The sequence below is a fragment of the Marmota flaviventris genome, chromosome 14 (genome assembly GCF_047511675.1).
Source record: "Marmota flaviventris isolate mMarFla1 chromosome 14, mMarFla1.hap1, whole genome shotgun sequence".
Lineage (NCBI taxonomy): Eukaryota > Metazoa > Chordata > Mammalia > Rodentia > Sciuridae > Marmota > Marmota flaviventris.
Window position 1 is genome coordinate 14,763,102 of NC_092511.1, and position 10,863 is coordinate 14,773,964.

The 10,863-nt window shown below is 39.7% G+C and overlaps 1 protein-coding gene across 9 annotated transcripts in view; it reads right to left on the reverse strand.

Moving 5' to 3' along the window:
• Pum2 (pumilio RNA binding family member 2) overlaps window positions 1-8,686 on the reverse strand; it is an 88,518-nt gene extending 79,832 nt beyond the window's left edge. For 4 of the 9 annotated variants that reach the window (XM_071601366.1, XM_071601365.1, XM_027937756.2 and 1 more), the window contains exon 1: window positions 8,363-8,481. The gene's annotated coding sequence lies outside the window, so the exon portion shown is untranslated. The other 5 variants (XM_071601364.1, XM_071601360.1, XM_071601363.1 and 2 more) reach the window with 5 other exon arrangements.
• Between the last annotated feature and the right edge of the window lie 2,177 nt (window positions 8,687-10,863).

Consider the following 10,863-nt stretch of genomic DNA (forward strand, 5'->3'; position numbering starts at 1 on the left):
CAGCTAGGTGCCTTGGCACAGGCCAGTAATCTCAGGGCTTGGGAGGGAAGCTGAGGCAGAAGGATCACAAGTTCAAAGTCAGCCTCAGAACTTAGTGAGACCCCATCCCTAAATAAAATATTTTTAAAGGGGCGCGGTTGGGTGGAGGGAAGGAGCTGTGGATGTGGCTCAGTAGTTAAGTGCCTCTGGGTTCAATCCCTGGTTTTAAAAAAAAAAAGTTATATGTACTAATATTTTAAAAGTCCATGGTGTTAAGTAAAAATACCATGTTGGCTGATATATATAGAACCCCATTTTTATTCAGGAAAGGGAGGGGGACAATATATGACTCTTGTGGGAAATACGAATAAATACATAATTCAACTTTAGTAAAGGAGAAGACTGCTGGGTCTTTGTATTTCTTGTGTTCTAAGGCTCATTAATGTTAGGAAAAAAAAAAACAACTTTTTTTTTTTTTTTGAAAAAGGTCCTATATCAACCATAGCTTAAATGCACTATAGTTTCTGAGCTTTATCACCTAAGAGTGATAGTAGAAATATTGTGCAATTTTTAGTTCCTATTAGTACCAGGCTGAATGCTTAACAAGTGAAAACTTGTCTCATATGGCTATCTAGTAATTTGCAACAATTACATATTATCAATTAAAATACAGAAACAGAAAAATAACTTAAGCAATGTTAATTAGGCTGTTTGGATGGTCAGAGATAACTGGAACAAAATAAAAACCACTTGAAGCAGCACACTCCACCCCCACCCTCCGGCAATGCTAGCGATCAAACCTAGGATAGTTCTGTGCTAGGTAAATGCTCTACACTGAGCTAAACCTCTAGCACTTTAATACATTTTTAAAAGGATGCTCTCTTTAGAATTTTTCAAAGCATGGTCTTTATTCACTAACTCTGTTTTGGTTGTTTTTTTTTTTTTTTTTTTTTTTTGGTACCAGGGAATTGACTAGGGGCACTTAACCACTGAACCCCAACTCCAGCCCTTTTAAATTTTTTCAAGACAATACAAGTTGCTGAGGCTGGCTTTGAACTTGAGTTCCTCCTGCCTCAGCCTCCCAAGCAGCTGGGATTATAGATGTATGCCCCGGGACCAACACCAACTAATTTTTCTGCAATCTGTACATGTGGTAAAAATAAGAATTCATACCCTATTTGAACCAAATGTATGATATATGATATGTCAAGATCACTGTAATGTTTTTGAGAACCAATAAAAAAAAAAAAAATCAGTTCCCTGTCCAATACCTTTAGAATATGCTGTTTCCCTGAATCCCTAACTCTCTGGCAAGCTGAGCACATGCTCAACCTCCCAGTCACTGTTAGTTTCACAATGAAGGTTCTAAGAAGGCCTCCAATTAAAATTTTAACTTTAACCCAGTATCATCTTAACTCTTTATGTAAATACCAACACAAAAAAAGAACTTAAGTAGTATTCCCAAAACAACTTACAGAAAAACGAATGTGACCTATATTAAGTATTTCAACTTTCTTGTGTAGGCTAGGTAGAACAGCGATTCAATTTTTGTCTATAAAATTCCTAACTTGTGACAGCTAAAGGCTTTAAAATGTTTACTATGACTTATGAATAGTCTAAGAATATACAAGTTATACAAATCTTTGAATTAAGAAGAACCTTTTTGATGATGAGTATAAATTAAAGTTTTTGTTTTTTTAAACAACACTAGAGAGTGAACACAGGGCCTCACACATGCTAGGCAAGTGCTCTGCCACTGAGCTATATGCCCACCCCTTTTTATTCTGAGACAGGGTCTTGCTAAATTGACCATGCTGGCCTCACAGAATTCTCTTGCCAAGAATAGCTAGAATCACAGGCATGAGCCACTGCACTGAGCACAAATTTTTATTTTTAAAGTTCCTCACGTATTCAAAGACTAAGTCTTGAGTTTGTGATCATTTTTTAAATTTTTTAAAGTTATACATGGACACAATATCTATATTTTGTTTGTTTGTTTGTTTATTTATTTATTTATTTATGTGGTGCTGAGGATCGAATCCAATGCCTCACTGGGCCACTGAGCCACAACCCCAACCCAAGTTTGCAATCCTTTGTTTCCCAATAAATCAAACCAATTTTCTAAAGACACTTAAGTTTAAAAAAGGGAAAGTTGTTGCTTAGAAAACAAAAAGGACCGAGGATATAGCTTGGTGATAAAGCACCTGCCTAGTGCATGTAAGGTCCTGGGTTCAATTCCCAGTACCACAAAAAACCAAACAACAAACAACTAGACAGACTGGCTGAAAAAGAAACCAAATGAATCTAGGTTATTTTCAAGACTAAGTAGCAAACTACATATTCATATATTTTTTTAAAGTTTCTGTGGTAGAAAGACTCTTCAGTATAATTTAAGTAAAATTTACTCTCTATTCATTTAAATGGAAAAATGTCAACAACTTACCTCATAAGAAATACACACAATAAAACAAAAACTAAATTCTTGTTTAAAATAACAAAGCAGATACTAAGTTGTTGAGGCTAGTTTTGAACTTGTGATCCTCTGCCTCACCTTCCTGAACTGCTGGAATTATAGGAGTGCATCACCTCATCTGGCACAAAGCAGATACTGAATAACAAAAGTAGTACATAAACTCTAAATTTACTATCTTACTTCTGATGATCCAAGAAAAAAACACTGTTATATACAACCTCATCCACAAAAAGAAATGAGACCAATTCCCTAAAGGCAAATTTATTCCTAGCATTAAGCATTAAAACAAAATTTTTATATGGGATATTATAAAATACAGTTGTAAATAGAAAATACTTTCAACAACATTCCCATAGCAGATACAAGGTTTCATAATCTAACTATTCTTAGTCCCTCCAGAAAGTTATATACCTAATTCCCAACATAATCTAGAAATTCCATAGTCAATTATGTAATGAGTTAAAAGAGAATATGATCTAAATCTTCCTAAATTAAATCCTGATTTCCAAAGTCTTCAGGACTGTTCATATTAGATGAAGCCCTTCATTCTGATGGGCTCCTATCACTCTATACCTTTTGACAATTCTACTTATATATCTGTACTTTAAACTCTTTGTCAAATTCCCCCATCAAGATCACTTTTATATTTTAGTCTCTCTGGTTGAATACCATTTCATTCATCTTTTGGCTAAAGTAACTTCTGTATACTTTTTTAAAGATTCAGCTTTACCCCTTATCAAAAGCTTTTCCTGATCCAGCATTCTCTACCAAGGTAAGAACAGCACCTTTGGGGCTGGGGATGTGGCTCAAGTGGTAGCGCACTAGCCTGGCATGCGTGCGGCCCAGGTTCGATCCTCAGCACCACATACAAAACAAAGATGTTGTGTCCGCCGAGAACTAAAAAATAAATATTAAAAAAGAAATTCTCTCTCACTCTCTTTAAAAAAAAAAAAAAAAAAAAAGAGAACAGCACCTTTGTAACATCACCTCCGTGGTAAATTTTTTCAAGGCTACTGTGTTTCAAACATTTATTCTATCAAGTAGATGATAATGATTTTCTTTACCCCCGTCTTTATTTACATTAAATCAAAACACTGACTTGTCACCTAATCTAATCCTCTTTTCCTTTCACATTTTATATTACTTTCTTTTTTTGTATTTGGAGATATAATGTGTAGATATAATGGTAGTGTACTGCACTATAATTAAAAGCTAAATTCTTTCTCTACACTTTACTGTGAATTCCTCAAGGTCAAGGACCATATTATTACCAAAACCCAAGGAAAATCTGGCACAAGATAGGCCTACAACCTTAAAAATGTGTGCAGGTTTCGGTAGTCCGTCCCGATGGAGAGATACAACTTAACAATATTCAGACTAAAAAATATACTGGAATGTTCTTCAAACAATACTCCATGAATATTTCCTCCGTAAGAATTATAATTTAAAAAATGGCCATGTATCTTTAGTGAGAGCCTAGAGTACTTCTATTTTTGCTGATGTAAAAATCATGTAATTTAGAAATTAAAAGAACTGGGCATGGAGGCCCACACCTATAATCCCAGTAACTTGGGAGGCTGAGGCCAGCCTTAGTAACTTAGCAAGGTCTTAAAGCAACCTAGGAAGGAAAGGCCTGTCTCAAAATTTAAAAACAAGGGGCGGGTGGGAGGGCAGCCTAGGAATGTGGATTTGTGGATAAGTGCCCCTGGGTTCAATCCCTGGTACAAAAAAAAAAAAAAAAAAAAAAAGATGATGAATAAGAAAAACAAAAAGAAACAGGTAAAACCTGGAACCATCATCCCTCTCTTAATGTCAAAACTAAACTGGTTCATGTTGAATTGGTGTTAAAGATTTTTTTGAGTTTTATTACAGAAAACTTAAATGCTTTCCATTTAATTACACAGACAGTTCTGGTAAAATACTATGGAGATATTCAAGTTATCTCCTTTTCTGTATATAGTTTCTCTGGTGGTTAACAAAATCCAAAACAGACCATATTTTCTCTACCTACAATTTGCTTCATTTGACTGCCTAGTAAAGGTCTCTACTGCTCATTTACTTTTTTTTTAACATTTAAATGGATAAAAAATTGTGCATAGTTAAAACAATCTCATTGATCCCTAATAAGTCTTTCGAAACAATGCCTAAAATAAAAAATCAGATTAAAATCTAGAATTCGTATTCTTCAAATGTCTACCACTAAAATAGAAATCACAAAGATCTATTCTCAAACCAAGTCCTCTACATATTTATTGGTGTTTTCAGGAATGAATATATATATATACTCACACACAATCCTTCCTTTCTTTCCCATTCCACCACACATTGTAGATGCTGAGTGTTAACATTCTATTTTCCTAGATATTATTAACTAGATAGTTTTTAGTACCATTGTATAGCCAAGCCCACCAACTTTTTTCAAGGCTACCGTTTCAAATATATATTCTGTCAAGTAGATAGATAATGATTTTCTCTACCCCTGTCTTATTTGCATTAAATCAAAACACTGACTTGTCAACTATTCCTCTTTTCCTTTATCATTTCATATTACTTTCTTTTTTTGTATTTGGAGATATAATGTGTGCATATGTGGATGTTTCTTAGTACTCACGTCTTATGTCCTTCCACACGTGATAGAATAAAGAATTTAAGTGAAAACCAGAGATATGTAACCTGAAAATCAGTAGGATTACAGTAGCTAAATATGCAGAGTGAAAACAATCCTCTTGCCAACATGCTTGAATGACCAATCATTTTAAATTCTTTAAAACACAGCAAAATATAAAAATGAATCCGCCAAGAATCAAACAAAACTTTCCATTAAAAAAAAAAAGGTCAATGAAAGATAAATGTTATCTACAATTCCACTAAGAATTAAAATCACTCTCTAGGTGATACTTGTTAATTATGCCAAATGTTAATTTTTCACTTATAAAGAAGTTTGATCTTTTGACTTATTGGAAGGGCAAAAAAATCACTTAAAAACTATTAACTGTGTCTCTAAACATAATGCTATCTAAAACTCTTAAGAAAATTCATTTATCATACACCTTCATCTAGTGCTTCATTTACTGTAAAAGCTTGAAAAAATCTCTCTCCATAAATGCACTTTTCAACATACAAAGCACAAAGTTTTTAATGAAAACTGTTTTCTGTCTATATACTGTCAGAGATAAAAATCACTATTAAAATATTAGCTTCTGAATAATAGGATTCGAGGAAACATTTTTTCTACCAAACCAGAATTCAGAACTGAGTAAAAGACAAAAAGACTGAGGGTAATGCAAGCATCTCCTTTACTCCAGATAGAGCCACAATGGAAGGCTTAAATTAGGTATACACCAAGTGGGTTTCCTAACATCATGTCCCCTAATTATTCTAATCCAGTCATGAGTAGCACTGGACAACTACTGTAGTCTCCTCTACAAAAAAGGGAGTCTATCCCTTGTGGCTACAGGAAGAGGCAAAACAAAGTTTTCTGCAGGGGCAGGCTCCCAAAAAGAAAGGGAGTCATACTGGATCATACTGGATCAGTTCCCTCTTAAAAATTCACCAAATGGAAGAATGAAAAGGAAGGATAATAGGAGGCAAGTTAGACTTGTTATGCCTTTTTATAAACAGCAAGAAACCTATTTAATAGGTCACAAATCAATTTGCCCAGATAGAAGTACAATTTTTATCTTAATCACACCTGTTAGCAAAATGGCCTCAAGCTGTGAATTCAAGTCAAACAAAGCCATGTGAGATTTGAATATTCAGATACTGTAGTTTATTATTTTTTTTAAAAAATTCTGTTTAACTTAGTTGTACTCATTAATTTTAATATGAAAAAATACAGAATATTTTCATATCCTCGAAACTCAACAAAATCTTTAAACCACAAAATACATAAACCTGAGTTCAGCAGATAGGAACCAACCTCCACTTAAAATTATGAAGACTTTGTCAGTGACTTCTTAATTTTAAAAAGGAGGCAGAGTTGGGATGTAGCTCAGTGGAAGAGCTCTGGCCCAGCATGTGCAAGGCCCTGGGTTCCTTCTATTTCCAGCACCAGGAAAGCATAAAGGAGGCTGTCTGTCTGATCACAAAGATTGGCTCTGAATGTCACCACCTGGCCCAAATTTCTGCTCATAAATACTTTTGCTAACTTGGATAAGTGCATATTCAGGGAGATAAATTATCTTTAACCATCAGAAAGATTTGTAAACAAGTTTGGAAAATTTAAGAAAAACAAAATTCAAATATCAATATCTGTGTTGACTGAATTGTATACATTTGTAATGCCTAAGAAAATTCAGCCTTGTAAAAATCAATTTAAATGTATTTAATTTTTGGATTCTTTAAAAAGAACTTTGAAATCTCACTGAACATTGAAATATTTAAGGGAATTGTGAACTCTAGACAAATTAAGGAGACTATGTTAAAACTAAACCACTAAAATTGTTAGGGGATTTAAATTTGTTAATGGCAAATCTACCTGGAAGGTAAAAATAGCTAGACTTATACAGGAACCCAATAATAAGAAAACTTAGAAGGAAAAAAAACCTGAACTTAGTCTATGAAGGTTTCTGACATATAACTTTAATTTTAGTGTAACTTTTTTGGTGTATTAAATAACTGCCCTCAAAAACACCAAACCAAAAACAAAACTGGATAGATCTACACAACTTAATTTCATCAAATATTGGAATTTGAAAGACAGTCTTGACACGAGGGAAATACCATCAATTATTTACTAATGAAGTAAATCGTTTTAAAAAGCAGAATGGATACTAAGTGAATAAAAACAAAAACTTATTAACCAATTAAAAATATTCATCATTCTATTTTTAACAGGATTCCTGGCCACAATTTCTTCAACCATACACTAACACTCCTGGTCACATGGTGAAGAGTCACCTATGCAACACAAACCTAAGCAAGGAACAAGCCCTGAAAATTCTAAGGGTAGTTCTTTATTATTAAAATTGCTTTCTTGACATACAATATCTTTACTGGTATTATATTTCTCTTAAGCGTTTTCCTTAAAGTCTTTTAATCAAAAAAATTCCGCCACTAGTTTTCTTAAGTAATAAAGCTCAAAGTACCAAGTCTCGAGGTGATTTGTCTTATTGCACCTAACATGTCGGCGACTCATGCCCTTCCCCCAAAAGTTTAAACATTAGAATGTAAAGCTAAGAAAAGTGGGTTTTCTCCCGCTGTGTTCTCAGAAGTAACCAACCTGCACGTGTGTGGCCATAACTTTTCACAATGGATTCCCCCCAAATTTGACCCCATTCAGACACAAAACTACTGCTCAAGTACCTGAAGCCGCTTACCTTGCCTTTGGTTTTGATTTACATATTTTTCTGAGTATGGAAATCTGTTCCTCGAACAAAACAGAACATTCCTTACGAATGGCACCTAAACAACACGAACCCGAGTCACTGTTTCTTTCATACCCACATCGGTCTGCCCCAAGCTCCTCCTGGACGGCGGGGCCCTCGAGGATCCCCACACTTGTTTTCACGAACCCACTTCTTCCTCTTCACTTCCACCTCGCACTCTGCTCGCGATTCATCCAGCCTCCCCCCAACTCTCCGAGCCCCGAGCGCCGGGGCGGGCGGCGGGCAGACTCTGGGTCTCCGGCCCCCGACGCGCGGGAGCCGAGCGAGAAGCGGTGGCGGCCCTGGGCCCGGCCGGCGGAGGCGCGGGGGAGGCGGCGGGAGGGCCGCGCCGCGCACACCCCCTTCCGGATCCCCTCCCCCTGCATTGTGCGACCGGGCCCAGGCCGCCGTCGGCACGGGCGCCCGCAGGCCCCGTCCGCCCTCCCGCCGGCGACCTGCTCCCGCCGAGGCCGCCACACAAAGCCCGGAGCCAGCCCCCGCGGCGCCGAAGGACGAGCGAGGAAGCACGCGCCGGCTGACTTACAGGGCTGCTGCGGCCGCGCTGCCTCAGCCGGGAACACCGACCGTTGGGCACCGGCGGCGTCGCTCTTGGCCGTCCTCCCCCTCCTCCGCCTTCGGTGGCGGCAATGTCTTCTTTCTCCTCCTACCTCCCTCCCCCCCACCCCACCTCCTCCTTCTCCTCCCCCTCCTCCTCCTCCGAACCACCGAAGTACCGAGGGTGAGACACAGAGACTCACAACAACATGGCTGCCACCGCCGCCTTCCCTCCCCCCCGCCCACCGGGCGTGCGCAAGGCACTCCGGGAGAAAGGGGAGGGGGAGCACTCACCGAGGCGCGGCTCCTCTCTGAGGTCTGCGTCTCTTCTCCCGCGCTCCGGGCGCGGGCCGACGGCAGCTCTGCGCGTGCGCACGCTCACGCTCGCGCGCTCCCCCGCCCTCCACCTGCGGGCTCGCGGTTAAGTCTGGGCCTTGGCTACTAGCGCTTTCCTGTGCCCAGCCGCGACTCCCAGTGGGGCCACGCGGACGGTGCAGGCGTGGAGTTTCGGAACGCTGTGTTCCGCTGTCTGCTCGCGTGGGGCCTGGATTTCCGAATTCGCTCACCCTCAGCTGCCTCCCCTGTAGTTCATTGTTCTCCCCCAACTGCCGTAGGTGTCGGCGCTCACGCCCCCAACTCGGGGCTACTGCGATTTCGCCTTGGGGATGCTGGTTCCCACAAAAGCTGGACGTTAATATAAGGCTTTAGTTTTGACCCTTTACCTCTCCCTCCATCCAGATGTTGGAGATGCATGTGGGTTGAAAATTGCACCCGTGTAAGTAAACTGTGACTCTCCTGGTGGCTGCTCCCTGAGCAAGCGGATCCATCTCTGAACAAATTGTGGGCCCCATGTGTTTGACCAGTTTAAGTACAAAGGTAACAGGGGTCTCCAGCTTGTTCACTGGTTCTTACTTGAGCTGTATATTCACCACAGATTGAATGCATTCTCCTTCCCAGTTTATGGGCTAGTTGGAGACTCCAAACCTGCCCTGGTGAGGCGTAGCCCTTCTGGCTTAGAATCTGCAGAGAAGTGATTACTTAACGGTTTGGACCCAACTTGTGCTCACTCCTTGTCACAACTGTAATGTGGGAGATCAGGGGCATGGGCACGCACGTATGGAGCTTGTTCTCTACGGTTTGCACAGTTCCCGACTGACATTCTGTACTTCATAAATATCCAGGGCCTTGTAATTACCTTGCTTAATGTACAGTTTTCACCAGGCAACTTTAAGCTCCACCAGGGCAAACGCCATGTGCATTTTGTTCCATGTTATGTCCCCTAGTGCCGCTTAGATTGTTTAATAAGAAATGACTGACATCAAAATCCATCTGTCTTCGTTTTGTGTTGCTTTAACAGAATGCCAGACTGACTAATTTGTAAAAAAAAAAAAAAAAATTTCTCACAATTCTGAAGGCTGGGAAGTCCAATACTAAGTTGTTGCCATTTGACAAGGGCCTTCGAGCTGTGGCATCCTATGGTAGAATACCAAAGGCCAAGAGAGAATGGGAACTGAACTGCTTTTATAACAACCCATTCTCTAGATAATACACACACCCTTGATAATGACATTAATCCTTTCATGAGGACAGGGCACTTATGACCTGATTACCTATCATTAGGCCTTCCCCAACCCTGTTGCTTTGGGGATTAAGTTTCTAACACACGAAATTGGAGACCCATGCAAAGCATAACATCATCTCAAGTCTTCACCTCCAGCCTGAATTTCAGGCTTCTAGATGTTTCCATTTAACCATTTCTTCCTGTCACAAAACACATTAAGAACTAAAGTTACACCCATCCCTTAAGCCCAACTCTTGCACTATCTTCACCTACTCATCCCCCAAATCACTCCTCAGAACCTGCCTTATTTCTTCCTCTTATTCCCCCACTCTCCACACAAATAACTTTGCCAAACCTTGCAGATTTTTACTTCCTAAATATTTCTGTAGAGACAGTGTCTTCCTCAGTCTTCCCACTGATAGAAGTTTCTTTCCCAGGTCTGAATTTCTGTAGTGGGCCTGTAATCAGCCTTCCTGTCTCTGGTCTCACTCCCTCCAATCAGATCTGCTCACTGCCATGTAAATATGCAAATCCATTTCATGGCACTACCTCCTTCAAGCATTTCATCTCCTAACATCTGCACTAACATTTCCCATGTGTGCTCTGTTCATTGTGATAGATGTTGTTTTAAGAAATGCCCCACAACCAGGCACAATGGCACACTACTGTAACCCCAGTGTCTCGGGAGACTGAGACCAGAGGACCACAAATTCAAAGCCAGCTTCTGCAGCTTAGCAAGACCCTATCAAGAGAAAAAATTAAAAGGGATAGGGGTGTAGCTCCATGATAGAGCACCCCTGAGTTCAGTCCCCAATAATGGAAAAGAAAAAGCTGTCCTGTCATCAAATGAGTGTGGGAGGTTCTGGGACATATACATTTTGACTGCCTTCTTCCCTTTCCATTGGGCTGCTAAAGCAGAAGAGTCTACA